The sequence below is a fragment of the Neovison vison genome, chromosome 11, assembly GCF_020171115.1.
Source record: "Neovison vison isolate M4711 chromosome 11, ASM_NN_V1, whole genome shotgun sequence".
In the NCBI taxonomy this organism is placed as follows: Eukaryota; Metazoa; Chordata; class Mammalia; order Carnivora; family Mustelidae; genus Neogale; species Neogale vison.
Genome location: NC_058101.1, coordinates 212529233 through 212545796, shown reverse-complemented (window position 1 = coordinate 212545796; position 16564 = coordinate 212529233).

The following is a 16564-nucleotide window of genomic DNA, read 5'->3' as shown; positions in this document are numbered from 1 at the left end:
TATTTCCATTTCCTTGGTGTTAGTCATGATCTCTCCCCTTTCATTAAAAAAATTATTAATTTGGGTCCTTTCTCTTTTCTTTTGGGTAAGTTTGGCCAATGGTTTATTGGTTTTATTAATTCTTTCAAAGAACTAGCCTTCTAGTTTTGTTGATGTGTTCTGTATTTCTGGTTTCTAATTCATTGATCTTTGCTCTAATCTTAATTATTTCCATTCTAATACATGGGTTAGGCTTAATTGTTGTGGATTCTCCAGTTCTTAAAGGTGTAAAGAGAGTTTTTGTATTTGGGATTTTTCTATTTTTTTGAGTGAGTCTTGGATGGCTATGTGTTTCCACATTAGGACTGCCTTTGCCATATCCCATAGGTTTTGGATCAGTGGTTTTGTTTTGTTTTGTTTGTTTTGTTTTCATTCTCATTGGTTTCCAAGAATTGTTTAAGTTCTTCTTTGATTTCCTGGTTGACCCAAACATTCTTGAGCAGGATGATCTTTAGCTTCCAGGTGTTTGAATTTCTTCTAAACTTTTTCTTATCATTGAGTTCCAGTTTCAAAGCATTGTGGTGTGAGAATATGCAGGGAATAATCTCAATCTTTTGGCATCGGCTGAGCCCTGAGTTGTGACCCAGTATGTGGTCTATTCTGGAGAAAGTTCCAGGTGCACTCAAGAATGAGTATTCTGTTGTTTTAGGGTAGAATGTTCTGTATAGATCTACGAGGTCCATCTGAGGTCCATCTGGCCCAATGTGTCATTCAATGTTCTTGTTTCTTTTCTTTTTTTTTTTAAAATTAATGTATAATGTATTATTTGTTTCAGGGGTACAGGTCTGTGAATCATCAGTCTTACATAGTTCACAGCACTCACCATAGCACAGACCTTCCCCAGTGTCCATACCCAGCCACCCTCCCCTACCCTGAGAAGTCCTCAGTTTGTTTCCTGAGATTAAGAGTCTCATGATTTATCTCCCTCCCCAGTCCTGTCTTGCTTCATTTTTCCCTCAATGTTCTTGTTTCTTTATTGATTTTCTGCTTAGATGATCTGTCTGTTGCTGAGAGTGGAGTGTTGAGGTCTCCTACAATTAATGTATTAGTATCAATATGTCTTTTTATTTTGGTTAGCAGTTGACTTATGTAGTTGGCTGCTCCCGTGTTGGGAGCACAGATACTTACAATTGTTAGATCTTCTTGTTGGCTAGAACATTTATGAATGATGTTTCCTTCTGTATCTCTAACTACAGTTGTTAGCTTAAAATCTGATTTGTCAGATATGAGAATTGCTACCCCAGCTTTCTTTTGAGGTCTGGTGGCATGAAAGATGGTTCTCCATCCCTTCACTTTCAATCTGGATGTATCTTTAGGTTCAGAATGAGTCTCTTGTAGACAGTGTATGTACGGGTCCTGTCTTTTTATCCAATCAGCAGTCCTGTGCTGTTTTATGGGAGCAGTTAGGCCATTCACAATTAGAGTGATTATTGAAAGATAGAATTTTATTGTCATCATGTTGCCCTTGAAAACCTTGTTTCTATAGATTGTCTATGTATATTTCTGTTCTTATGTCATCCTTAGGGTCTTTCTCCTTTTATAGAACCCCCCCTTAATATTTCTTGCAGGGCCAGTTTATACTCTTTTAGTTTCTGTCAGTCCTGGAAGCTCTTTATCTCTCCATCCATTCTGAATGACAACCTTGCCAGATAAAGAATTCTTGGCTGCATGTTTTTCTCACTTAGTGCCCTGAATATGTCTTGCCAGCCCTTTCTGGCTTGCCAGGTCTCTGTGGACAGGGGTGACATTATTCTAATGTTCCTCCCTCTGTACATAAGGAATCTCTTCCCCATACCTGCCCCTTAAGATGGTTTCCTTGGTTCTAAGATTGGTAAGTTTTACTATTACATGGGGGGCATTGGTCTGTTCTCTCTGATCTTGGGAGAAGTCCTTTCTGCCTCTAGGACAAATGCTTTTTCCATTCCCCAGACTAGGGAAGTTCTCAGCTACAATTTGCTCAAATATATCTTCTAGTCCTCTCTCTCTCCACCCCTCAGGGATACCCATAATTCTGACATTACAAAGTTTTGTGGTGTCATTTATTTCTCTAATTCTGTTTTGATGGATTTTAAGTAGGTTGTTCCAGGCCTCTGCCTGTTCCTTCTTTTCTGTCAGTTCGTCTTCTACATCACTAATTCATTCTTATGCCTCGTTTACCCTAGCTATTAGAGTGTCTAGATTTGATTGCATCTCATTGATAGCATTTTTAAGTTCTGCCAGATGAGCTCTTACCCCTGCCCTTAGAGAATCTATGTTGCCATTAATGGTTTTCTCCAAACTAGCTATTGTCTGCATAACTGTTATTCTGAAGTCTATTTCCAACATTTTGCTTATATCCATATCCATTAGTTCTGTGGCAGAGGTCACAGTCTCTGAAACTTTCCTGTGTTGGGGGTTCCTCCTCTTAGTCGTTCTGTTGAGGGGTGGTTGAGGGAATTTACAGAGCCCAGATTATTGACCACAACCAAAGCAAGATGCACCTGTTTTACAGGGACCTAAGGGTTATCGGCCTCTTCATCTTTCAGACTGTCTTCTGGGGGAGGGGTCTGCTGTGCTTTTACTCAGCCAACCCTGTTTGGGCAGAGTTGCCTGCCCCCTGTGGGGGGTTGGGCTCAGTGAAAACCAGTTTCAGGGGGCTTTTGTTCTCTGGGGGCTTTCCCTGGCAGCTTTTCATGTGTCTTTCAAGAGTCAGAGCACAAGTGGCTCTTCTCAAACCTCTGTCTCAGACAGAGAGATTGCAGTCTGTTCTCCAGTGAGCTTTCCAGGCCACACTGTATTCATTTCTGTCTGTGCTGCTGAAAACCCCCCGCATCCTTGGTTGTGCACCCCACAGCAGCACTCCCAGCCCTTGCTTCCAGGTCCAGGTACATCTCTATCATTTGTGCTTCTAAAAGTGTTAGCCACCCCAAGTTTGCATGCATAGCCCTGCAGCTCCAGGTTTCAGTCTGGAGGGGAGGTGTCCTAAAGTCTTTTCCCCACCACTGCCAGTCCCTATCATGAGAGGCTTTTGTGCTCTGGTGGTACAGGATCCCAGAGGCCCCTTCCCCCTTCTGTTTATCATCCACCATCTGCCCACAGAATCACAGCTCCCTGCTTCATACCTTGAAATCAACCACTGGAGATAGTCTGTTTGGGGAGATCAGGATATATCTTCTTACATCTCAGGCTGATTTCATGGGTGTTCAGAGTGGTGTGATAGGTATTAATCTGAATTCAGGGGACCGGTTGAACTAGGTTTCCCTACTCGTTTGCTATCTTTGAGACTTCCTTGTCAATTATTTTTTAATGCTACCTTACCTCTATTCAAATAACCAGTGTGTTTTCTGTCTTTTGCATGGGCCTGAACTAATGTAAGACATATGGCCAACAGAGAGTACTTGTTGAAGACCGAATGTGTCTCCAAGACATCTGGATGTTGACATGCTAACCCCCAAGGTGATGGTGTTAGGAGGCAGGAGCTTTGGGCCCTAATGAGTGTGCTCAGCTTCCTTACAAAAGAGATGTCAGAGGGCTTCCTCCCCTTTCAATCTGGAGGATTGATTCCAGTGGAGGAATTCACCAGGAAGTGAGCTCCCAGCACACCCTGACTCTGCAGTTGCTGTGATCTCAGCCTTCCCAGACCCCAGACTTGTCAGAAATAGGTTTCTGCTGTGGATAAGCCTTCCAGTGTATGTTACTCTCTTTCAGCAGCCTGAACTGACTGACATAGCACTGAAGGAGACATTGAGACAGAAAAATACCCACCAGTGTTCTGTGGCTTCCCAGCAGGCAGAAAATACTGTCTGGGAAGTGTGATTTTCATGCAAGTAGGGCTGGGAGCCACATTACAAAGAGCCTAAGAGCAAAACCATCACGAGTGTGTTCAGACATGTGTGTGCGATGAACGATCTCTTGGAGTCACTCGGGAGCTTGAGCTTGGTTAGAATGAAGAGGAAAATAGAATACCACTCCAGATTGAAAATGTAAACCCCGTTGGTTGCTTGCTTTGTTCTCTAATTCCTCCTCCCGTGCCCAGCACCTTGGGGGATGACTGTGTGTAGGTGGAGGGGATATGGGGGATTTTAAGGAGGTGAAAGGCGTTCATGGCGCAGATGTGTTACAATTGGTTATTGATGGATGCTTTCCCTCCTTCCTTTCATTTTGGTGGGTCCCCATACCTCAGAGTCAATACCCAGGAACAGGTCTTGACAACCAAGGAAAATACTTACTTGAATGTCAATCAGATTTTTCTCACTGAGTTTTCCTCCTTTCCTTTTTCCCATTCAGCATATGTTGCTATGTCCTCTTTCTGCAGAGACTTGCTGGAATTGCTATTTATTTCTGTGTTTAAAAAAAAAGGACTGTAGCTCTAACTGGACCCATCTGGAGAACTCACTCATTCTCTGGAAATAGCTGCATGACTGGGTTTCTGCTAACAGCAGAATTTGATTTGCTCCTACACCTTCGTGTTTTGTTCAGTGCCCTTTGGAGTTTGGCAAAATTACTTTTAATTATCTCTGCTGCTTCCTTTAATAAGTAGCTTTGAGCAGCTTCCTAGGGCCACCTCTTGTCTTTCTGTGTGAGATTGCTCTTGCTTCTCCAAAACACATTAAAAGGAGACACTGAAGGCAACTTGGTACTATTAAATTTTAGTCACACTGTCTGTGAGGGAGCTGGGGCTTGCTAGGGTAAAGGTAGCACCTGCTAGAAAAAGCACATGGCCTATTTTGGGAATCTGGGCATTCAGCAGCGGTGATAATCACAATGGTAAATACGCCTTTCCCCCTCCCCCAAATTACATGGTTCACTGTGTTTATGGTGCAGCAAGAAATGCCAGCCTCTCAGGTGCTGGGAGATCAATGGCATTATTTCCTCATTTATTTCGGAACCCATTTAAATTTGTCTGTTGTCATTCTGAGAAAGAGTGACACAAGAGGGAGAAACAAAGCAAATTGTTAAAAAAAATAAAAAGAAAGAAAAAGAATGGGGCTCAGGTTTATGGGCCGGGAAGGCATATATTGGCTACGTACAATTAGCAACTCCTAGAACATGATAAAATCTCACCTTCCAAAGGTATTCCAATACCCTACTTGCAGTTTGACTTTGTATTTCATTTGCCAGGATACAGCTGCTGTGTGTAAGGAAAGAGAACCAAATTTATTTAATTCAATAAGCAGCTAATAGTTTCCTACCCCCAGCCCCGTATCTAGACATGTCATTGGGTGGTGACCATACACTCATTTCTCCTTTGCTGTAAGAGAATGAATAACCCTCTTGTTATATGAGCATCCTCCTCATTTTGCATACTGGCTACTAATGGCATGGTCTTCTGACTCACTGGGCTGTGGATCCAGCAGTCCATCTTCTGTCCTGCACTGTCAGTCCTTCCTTACCTCCAGAATCCCCCGCCTTCTTCTTTCTCTCACTTTCTTGCTCTTTCTCTCCTTCCAAGTACACTGCTCTCCCTTATCCTAAAATAAGGTAGAAAACTAACAAAATGCAGGGTCATAGGGAAGTTCTATTTTTAATTTCTTGAGGTGGGTATAGAGGCACAGATTGCATGGAGCACTGGGTGTGGTGAAAAAATAATGAATACTGTTATGCTGAAAATAAATAAATTAATAAAAAAAAGAAAACTAACAAAATGCAAAAAAAAAAATGAAGACACATAAATATTTTCAGTATCCATTTAAATCATTGTTCTGGATGGTTCTCTTCCATGGGATGCTATAAGTTTATACTGAGGGTTGATAGGGGAACCAGAGCTAGGGAAAGGATTGGTTTTTTTCTAAGCATGTTGTTGAGAATATTCATCATAACACACAGGAATTTGGAAAAGAAGACTCACAAGAAAGAAATAGTATGTTTAAAATGATGAGCTACATTGCTTCTGAGTAACTGATGTCTCTTTATTATGAATGATCTCGTGAACATGGTTCCCTTCATGTGGTCTCAACTTTGGAGCAGATAACTGAGTGTTGGGCTTGCTCATAGCAAGTGGGAATATATTAAATGGCGTCCAGGGTTTTGCTGGGCCCATTCTTGGCTTCATTTTGTGATCTTCCCCTTTCTCTGATTTATTTTGAAGACTAGGATGAATTGTGTGTACGAAGTCTCTTTACCTCCCCTTTGAAATTCCAGGCTCCACCTTGGTCATGGCCTGTCTCCAGCAGCCTCGCTCAGTCTTCAGGATTCCACCATCGCTGGTGACTGCTACATTCTTTTCCTTTATGCCTTTGGCTCCTTGACTTATCTGGGTATTTTCCACCTCTGAGTGATGTCCCCTTTCCTTATGTTCTGATTGTCCTTCCTGGCTCCGTTCTCTTCTTTGTGACCAGTCTTCTCTGTGTTCATGCTATGATCTCTTACTTCCATGTGAATAACCTGCTGATATTAATTCTCAATATCTTATTTATTATATAAATAAATAAACAAACATATATTTATTATATATTATTTATTATATTATTCTCAATATCATATTATATATGCTTTCCTTCTTTAGCTTTAGTATATACTTCTTGCTGTCTTCCAGGTTCTTCTTTTGTGGCCCTGCTGATTCTTACCAGTTAACAGGATGTACCTTCTTCTCTCTCCAATCCGTGCTTCCTGGTTTCCTTTGTTTCTGTTAATTCTACTCAATTCTCCAACATCAATGCCTCAGTGCTGACTTATCTTTTCCATCATTTCTGCCTTGTTATTGGTCCTCTCCCTCCTGAACCCTCTATTCTTTATCAAATTAAGACTAACTTGTACAAGACTATGACATCTAGCCTTCTACACATTCCTGCCAAATTAATCATTTTTTATCCATTAATAAGTAAAAAGATTATGGCATAAAGGGATGGATGTGGCCATTGAAGCCAGACAGGCATGGGTTTGAGTTCATACTCTGCTCCTCTCTAGCTTAGCTGACTTACTTTATCTCACTGTGTAGCCTCAAATGCGGTAGGTCATGATGGGCTGCTGCCTGATGGATAGTCAGAAATCCCAGTGCTTATAATGACAAGATTTGCCTTTCTTTCTTATATCACATATCCAATATGAAATGGTAGGGGTCCATGAATGGGGAAAGGGAGTGCCATACTGTTTTGTAGTATGGAGCTCAAAAACCACACAGGTACTTTCCACTGAGTTTCATGACCATGGCTAACTCTGGATGGTGGGAAGTGTATACTGACGACCCATTACTCTCAGGCTTGGACTTGCAGTGAGGAGGGATGTTTGCTCAGTCCAAGCAGAAGCTCGGTGAGCCATGGTGCTCTGTTCCCTCTTCCACAGATAGCATTTTTTTCAAATGTTTCAAAAACATTTTTATTCCAGCCCTCAGCCTAGAATAAAACACACTTGCTACTGACCAGTGAGGAAATTGCAGTATAATTGAGAAATAAACTCCTGTGATTTTAAGTCACGGAAATCTGGGGATCAATCGTTGCTATACCATAATGTAGTGAGAGCTGACAAATACAGCTCTGAACAGTACTTAAAATAAAGACTATAACTTTATAGTCATATGGCCATAATGGAGGCCATAGTGGAGGTGTTCCAGAAACCATCTAGTGGGAGTTGCCAGATTAATTGTGCATAGTCATGGCCCTGATCATACAATTTCTATGCTCAAAATCCATTTTCTTAGAATAATTTAGTTCTCTTAGTTGATCTATCAAGATTCGCTTGCATGTTTTCACTTCAGCGATACTTAAAAACTATTACTAATCTCAGCCATGAAGCCATCAGCTTCATGCTCAGACTCAACTCTTCTTATAATCGCTTCAGTCTCTTTCTTTGTACTTTCTTTTTTTAAAAAAAGATTTTATTTACTATTTATTTGACAGAGAGAGAGAGCGATCACAAGTAGGCAGAGAAGCAGGCAGAGAGTTGGGGAAGCAGGCTCCCCGCTGAGCAGAGAGCCCGATGTGGGGCTCGATCCCAGGACCCTGAGATCATGACCTGAGCAGAAGGCAGAGGCTTAACTCACTGAGCCACCCAGGTGCCCCACTTTGTACTTTCTTAATTTGTGATTTCCTTCCTTGGAATTCCTTGTACTTTCTACATTTTGCCGTGAATACAACTTCTAATCTATACCCTTTCAAGACTGATTTCCACTGATTTTCCATTATTGAAAAGTTTCCTGGTCCCTCAGGTAGATGACCACTTTCTTCTTCCAATTTCCATAGCATTAGAATGACATCATCACCTGGCATACCACTGTCTTATTACAAAATTACAAATATGCCTTATCTGTTTGAGAGACACTCTATATGACAGTTTAGATACAGCCTTGAAGAAGTAAAGAATGCTTCTTGGATATTGAATAGAGGAACTTCACATCCACTGTGTTAGGTTCTAAAAGAAGCAGAAGCTATTAAAAAGATCTCTCGAAAGTAAATGACATTTATTTTATACTAAGAGACTTTGCCTGTTGAAAAGAGCTGTTGCAGGAACCACAGAATCCATAATCAAAATTTGTTAGTTTAGTATCAAATACAGAATGTATGTGGAAAGAAGATAAAGTAAGGGAAAGATCATGACAGTTATTTAGCTAAGGACTGATGTGAAAGTCAGTTTGACAACCTCAACTTTAATGCACACTTTTATTGCCTATCTCTTGAGAACAGACATATATTCGTCCTTGTTTTTAAAATAAATTTTCTCTTCTTAGATATTCCTCACAAGTCATTAACTCATATACCAACTGTCCCTATTCTGAGCCATTTTATCCATGTGAAGACAAAAATATTTCTATGTCTTAATATCTGCAACACACTGGCCCTCTTCTCATTGAAGGTCCCTATATGTGATAGGGAGTTCGTTAGCAGTCCCTGTGTATCAGAGGCAGAAGCATGGTCTTTTATAAGTCGTAAGACTTCAGAGATATATTGGCTGTGTTCACTCAGAAGTTCTCAACTTAGTGGTCAGTTGGTATTTAAGCTGTCCTTAGCCTTAGGGATTTAGGATTCAAATAATTTGCTCCAGATGGTAAGAGAGAAAGCCTAGACATTGGCTAATAATTAAATCTGACTTAGAGAGTTTAAGTCCAAGATAGGGGAAAATAATACAGCATTTTATAAAGGAAAGCACATAGTTTTAAAAATATTATACATAAAATAATATATATAATGTATATACAATATATAATATAATATATATTACATTATAGAACATCATAAAATATTATATATACATAAAATATTATCTATATCATTATATACATACAGAGTGAACACATGCATGAGAGATTGATTTAGGTACAGACATACTCATCAACTGTGAGGAATCAACAAAATGTATAGAAATGACATGGGGTAGGTGACATTGTTATGGACACAGAGCTACCAGTTAGGAAACAGAAAGCAATATAACACAGCAATGATGATTATATACAACCATATAAACAAAACCAAATAATTTTGCATGACTCAGAAAGAAAAATTCACTGTAAAATTTAAACACTTTAACACTCCCCTCTGTGATTAAACATGGAGATTAAAACTAATTACATAGATTTGAATAACTATCAGTAAAGACCACTTGAATTTTTAGATACACATTCTTTTTAAATGCACATAAAATAACAATATAGACCATGTGCTAGGCAGTAAAACCAATGTCAATAAATTCCAAAGGCTTGAAATCACCTAATACTAAATAAACACACTCACTGACCGCAGTGAACTAGTATGAGGAACAGTAACACATAAATGTGCTAGTTTGCTAGGGCTGCCATAACAAAGTACCATGGACTGGGGGCAGCAGGGCTAAACAACAGACATTTGTTTCTTTATGGTTCTAGAGACTGGAAGTCCGAGATCAAATGTGTCATCAGGGTTGATTTCGGCTGAGACCTCTCTGCTTGGCTTGTAGATGGCTGTCTTCTCCCTGCGTCCTCCTGTGGTCTTCCTTTCCCATCTGTGTTCACTGTTCCCTTTCTTATAAGGATGCCAATCATACTAGATTAGGATTCATCTTGAACACATGTGTATGTAATTAATTCCCTTTTGAAAGATCCTTTCTCCAACTATAGTCACATTATGAGGTACTGTGGTTTAGAACTTCAGGATATGAATCCGAAATAGATTCAATTCAGACCAGTAATATAAGATAACTAGGAAAATCCCCCAAACATTCAACAGTATAGCTGAAAATAGCTTCTAGCTTAAAGAAAAAGTAATAAGCAAAATTTGAGATATTTTGAACTTCAAAATAGTAAGATCAAAACAACATTTCAAATTTGATATGATGCAGCTAAAAAAACGCTAAGAGGAATATTTATAGCTTTAAATACTTTTACTAGAAAGCAAGAACTGTTCAAAATTTTAAAAGTCTGAATTTCTACCTGAAAAAAAATTAAAATAAGGATAAAATAAACCCCAGGAAAGTAAATAAAAGGAAATAATGAATATATGAGAAGAAATGAAACAACAAACAGATAAAGTGATACCAGAAATTTTAAAAAAGCCAAAAGTTGGCTATTTAAGAAGATTAGTAGAATGGATAAAAGATTAGGAAGGCCAGTCAGAAAAAGACAAAAAAGGAAAAAGGCAGCAATGTAGTTTAATGGGGAAAGAAGAATATTCAATAAATGTTGCTAGAAAATTCTTTATATAAATAAAAAAAAATAAACCTATTCATACTTCCACCACAGCCAAAAGCTAATCCCATATTGGCTCTTAATCTAATTGCAAACATGTAAACTTTCAAGGTCATAGACTTAAAGGATTTTTGCAACCCTAGAGTAAGCAACAATTGTTTAGAATGCAGAAAGCACTGTTCATCAAAAAGCAAACAAAACATTAATTTTTTTAAGAAATTGAGATATAATCTACATATAACATCATATTAGATTCATATATACAGTGTAATTTATGTATGCATATATATTGCAGACCTATCACCAAGGTAAGCCTAGTTAACATCATCACATAGTTAAAATTTTTTTCTTTTGATGAGATCTTTTAAAATCTAGTCTCTGAACCTCCAAATATACAAAACATTATTATTGATTCTAATCAGCATGATATACATTACATCCACAGGACTTACCTTATTTTGACTGTCTTCACCCATTTTTTCCCACCCCACATTGTCTGCCTATGACACCCACCTACATGTTTTCTTGTTGTTGTTGTGTGTGTGTGTGTGTGTTTTAATTCCACATATCTGTGAGCTCATACAGTCTGTCTTTCTCTATTTATTTCACTTAGTACACTACTCTCACGTTACATTCAAGCTATCAAAAAGGGCAGGAGTTTCTTCTTTTTATGGCTAAATGATATTCCAGTGTGTGGGGATGTGTCTATAAAATCTCACATTTTCTTTATCCATTTTTCCACCAGCAGACACTTGTGTTGTTTCTATGTCTTAACTGTTATAAATAATGCTACAGCGAACATGGAAGTGCAGATATCTCTTCAAGATCCTATTTTCATTTTCTTTGGATAAATACCTAGAATTGGGGTTGCTGGATCACCTGGTAGTTCTATTTTTAATTATTTGAGGAACTTTTATATTGTTCCCCTCAGTGGAATATCGATTTGTATTCCCACCAGCCATGCACAGGAGTTCCCTTTTTCCACATTCCTGCTAACACTTCTTATTTCTTGTTTCTTTAATACTAGCCATTCTGACAAGTGTGAGGTGATCTCTCATTTTGGTTTTGATGTGCATGTCTCTGATGATCAGTGCTGTTGAGTACCCTTTCATGTACCTGTTGGCCATTTCTATTCTTCCTCAGAAAAATGTTGGTTCAGACCCTCTGCCCATTATTTAATCCAACTGTTTGCTTTTTAAATTTTTTTTTTTTACTGAATTTTATGATTTCTTCAGATATTTTAGAAAATAACCTATCATGAGATGTAGGTTTTGCAAATATTTTTTCCCATTCTTTAGGTTGCCTTACCATTTTGTTGATGGTTTCCCTTGCGGTGCAGAAACTTTTTAGTTGAATGTTGTCCATTTGTATATTTTTGCTTTTGTTGCCTATGCTTTTGGTGTTAAATCTAAAAAATCATTCCAAGACTGATGTCAAGAAGCTTAGTGTCTACAGTTTCTTCAAGGAGTTATATGGTTTCAGGTCATTTTCAACTCTTTAATCAATTTTGAGTTAATTTTTGTGTATGGTGTAAGATAGTGGTCCAGTGTTTTTTTGTTTTTGTGTTTCCTTCTTTTTGTATGTGGGGGGTGTGGTTTGCTTGTGACCAGTTTTTTTCAGCACAATGAATTGAAGAGACTATTCTTTTCCCCATTGTATACTTTTGGCTCCTCATTATGAACTAATTAACCATACAGGCGTGAGTTTATTTCTGGTGTCTCTGTTCTGTTGCATTGATCCATATGTCTCTTTTTATGTTAATATGATACTGTTTTGATTATTGGCTTTGTAATATGTTTGAAATCAGGAAGCATGATGCCTCCAGATTTATTCTTCTTTCTCAATACTAGTTTGGCTATTCAGGCCTTTAATGCTGCCATACAAATTTTAGAATTGTTTAAGCTGTATTTAAAAATTCTTTTATAGAATATTTAAGTATTCTATATTTCTTAAATAGAAATATTCTTAAATATTTAAATAAAAATATTCTTAAATAGAAATATTCTTAAATAGAAGAATATTTAAAAATTCTTCTCTTCAAGAGGCAGCATTTAGAAAACAATTAGGCAAACTACAATCTGGGAGATAATATGTGCAATATGTATCTGTAAGATTCATATCCATAGTACATAAAGAACACCTATGAATCGATGATAAAATACAAAAAAAAAAAGAAACCTCCAAAATTTGGCAAAAATCTCAGGAACTTAAAAAATGTGGGTATACAAATGGTTAATAAGAAGATGAAAAATGCTTAACATCATTATTCATTAGGGAAAAACAAAAGCACAGTGAAATACAATTTTATCCCTATGAGAAATAAAAGTGGTACATTTTTGTCAAGGATGTAGAGCAACTGGAAGTCTCATACATTGAGGGAGTTTTAAGTGTTACAAATACAATGGAAACTGATATTTGTTATACTAATAAAGTTAGACACTTATCTTATGATGAGTTATTCCACTTCCAGATATTTACTCCCCCCAAACTGCAACACATATTCAACCCAGCACTCACCTCCACAAGAATATTTTATTGCAACAACCCCAATCTGGAAACAGCCTATATATCTATCAGCAGGAAAATATTAAATTATAATAGATACAATAAAATATTATATAACAGCAAAAGAGAACAAATTCCTTTTATTCTCATGGAAGCACAGAATCCAAGACACTGAGCAAATTATGCCATTTATATGTAGTTTAAGAGCAGGTGGATCCCATTGATAACAATGGGAATAAGAAAATGGTTGTACCCAGGACAGGGAGAGGGGGCTGACCCTAAAGGAGCATGGGAAATCTGGGATGATCATAACATCCTGTACCTCAATGAGGATGTTGTTGGTATGGGTATGTACAGTTGTCAAAACATATGAAATTACACACTTAAGATCTATGCATTTTATGGTATGTAATTATACTCCCCAATTTAGAATGAGTAGTTGAGTGTTTTGAAGATGACTGTTATGGAGAGTGTTCACATACTGAATGTCGGTGTCCTCTTGGAATTCAAATGTTGAAACCCTATCTCCCCCTTGTAACGTTATCAGGAAGGGGGGGCCTTTGGGAGATGATTATATTAGATGAGGTCATGAGGGTGGGAAGAGTGCCCTATGAGGAATGAGAAGCTTGCCTGGCCTCTCTGCTCTCTACCCTGGGGGACCCAACAGGAGGTTGGCCATCTGCAAGCCAGGAAGGGAGCTCTCACCGGAACTCATGATGGCACCCCAATCTCAGACTCCGACCAGCCCTTTGGGACTTGAGAAACAAGGGGCTCTTATTTAAAGCCAGCTAGTCTATGGTATTTGTTATAACGCCCCCAAAGGACTGAAACAGAGGCCACTGATGTGAATGGTGGGAAGAAGCCTGAGGAGAAGGACAGCAGACCCCAGACTCAAGACAAGGGGGCGAGCAGGTGGATGTGTGTGAGAAGCCCTGATCTCTGATGGATCACAAGCAGAGAGGAATGTGTGTTTGTTGGCTGGGTTGATGCCAATAGGAGCAGGATGCGTAAAGTAGATACCCCCTTCGTGAGTTTTGGGAAGAAATATTCAAAAAGCACAACAAGCAGAGGCACCCTGGTAGGGTACAAATGATATTTGAACATTACTTATTTTTGAGTTGAAATTCTAAGTAGGATTATGCAAGATGTTTTTTCCAGGAGTCTTTTTCACTTGAAAATTATTAATAGAAAAACTCTCCTGCTTACATGTTGATGATCACATGGGACCATCCCTCAGCACCACTGTTGTTCTGTTTTTTTTCATCAGCCAACTCCCCGGCCCAAAATTACCTTCCTCAAGTATGTACTCAGTGTAAGTAAAAACTTGGAGCTTCTTCTGTGAATGCAGATTAAGGAAAAGTTCTTTGTGGTCTTATCCCAAGTTTCTGAAACTAGAATCATGGTATTTGGAAATTCTAGGAGCTGTAGCAGCCTTCATATATAAAGTTCAAAGAACCATTCATGTATAGAGATGGCTCAGTCTGGCCAGCAGTTTCTGCTACCTGCCTCTTGGACCACATCCTTGTGCTGCTTCCCAGCTGTGGACTGTCAGCCTGCATCCCAGGCTCTATGGAAATGACAGTCCTTCTAATATGTGAGGTTCAGCAGGAGCAGACTTCTCATCTTAAGACTTTGAAGGAACACTGGGAAGCACAGACCCAAAGACCCTCATTCCTTTATTATTAGAAGAGCTCACAATTCCTGGTGCCATCTCAAAAGCATGGCTTTAAAAGTTCCCTAAAATCAAAAGTGAACCTACTCTGAATTAAACTGAATTGACCTACCAATTCTGTTGGCTCCAATCTTGTTAAACCTCTCAACCCTGGAAGTTAACAGATACTTAGAGTACATCAGCAAGTCAGTTTCCAGACACTCGATCAGGATTTTTAAAATTCCAATCCCTGGAGTTCTGGGGCTGTTTCAGACATCTTTCGGGATTTTTGGTCTACAAGGCTGAGCAGGCTCAGAAACTTGGAAAGATGAGGGAAGGAAGTCTTTCTGAGGAACTCTGTAGACATTGCTGTCCAAGTCCAACATAACCACAGAGAGGTCTGTGCTCAAGAAGCCTCCAGTGTCAGTATCCCAAAATTAAAGTGATTTCTTTAGGGAAAAAGTCATTTTATTGTAAAATAGTTGGATAAATAAATACATGTAGAGATAAGCACCCTACATTTTTTCTTCTCTATTTGTGGCTTCTTTCTCCTGCTTCTCATGCTTTAAGACCTAGTTTGTCTACCACACCAACCTTCATAGATCTCTTCCTTCCCAGAATTGTGCAAACCCCTACAGTTAGGCTCCCAGCTCGTCTGCTCTGAGGCGGTGGGGGAGCATACTGTGTCACACACGTGCAGAAAGAAGGGGGCAGGTTTGGGTGAGAGAACGGGGGCCCCTGTGTGACAGAAGCAGGAAGGTCCCCCTCTCTCTTACAGGGAGCTCTCTTGAGCCTCAGGAAAGCCCAGAGAAACTCAGCTGCCACTGCCAGCTTCTGGAGAGGGAGAGTCCAAAAGGACACTGGGTGAGACATTAGAGTGTCCCCAACAACCAAACTTCTAGGCGAGCTGCAGTGGGAGGCCATCCAGCAGTCAGGAAACGAGAGCAGAAGGGAGCAGAAGTATGTGGATTCACCTCCATGTTCCCCTTTGCCCTGCGAACCATATCCCAGGAGCCTCACCAGAACCCCTCGCTTTTGAGTCTCTCAGACTCCTCTCCAGTACCTCCTCCTTTGACATCCCTTTCTGGACAAGGCAGCTGCTGAAGTTTCAAGAGAAGCATAGTATCCAGTTCTTCTTCAGAGCGTGAAGTTCATTGTAATGTAAAATTGTGTTCTCGTCTGTGTCTCCATTAAACTGTCAGGTCTTCTGGTAAGCAGGGGGGATAAGAATATGTTGCTCTTCGGCGCCTGAGTGGCTCAGTGGGTTAAAGCCTCTGCCTTCGGCTCAGGTCATGATCTCAGGGTCCTGGGATCGAGTCCCGCATCGGGCTCTCTGCTCCGCAGGGAGCCTGCTTCCTCCTGTCTCTCTGCCTGCCTCCCGGCTACTTGCGATCTCTGTCTGTCAAATAAATAAACAAAATCTTAAAAAAAAAAAAAAAGAATATATTGCTCGTTTTGTATTCCCAGCACCAATTCAGTGCTGTTTATAGAGCAGAATATCTTTTCTAACTACCTAACTGTATAGAACGAGGTTCTAGAAACTTCGAAGGAGGGGGGGAAGAGCACAGAGAGGGGTACTCTGCTGTAATGGTGCAGAGAGGCCTGGAAGGGTGGAGAGAACAAGCATCCATCCAGCTTCTGTGTTCTTGATAAGATCCGAGGCCAGGGAATGATGAAAGCTGATTGGGAGTGAGGAGAAACTGGCTTCTGGAAGACTTGGGCCAAAATTGGAAAGAGCCACCTTAGGGAAACAGCCATTTAAGGCTTGACTAATAATACTGAAAACTCAGTAAGAAAAA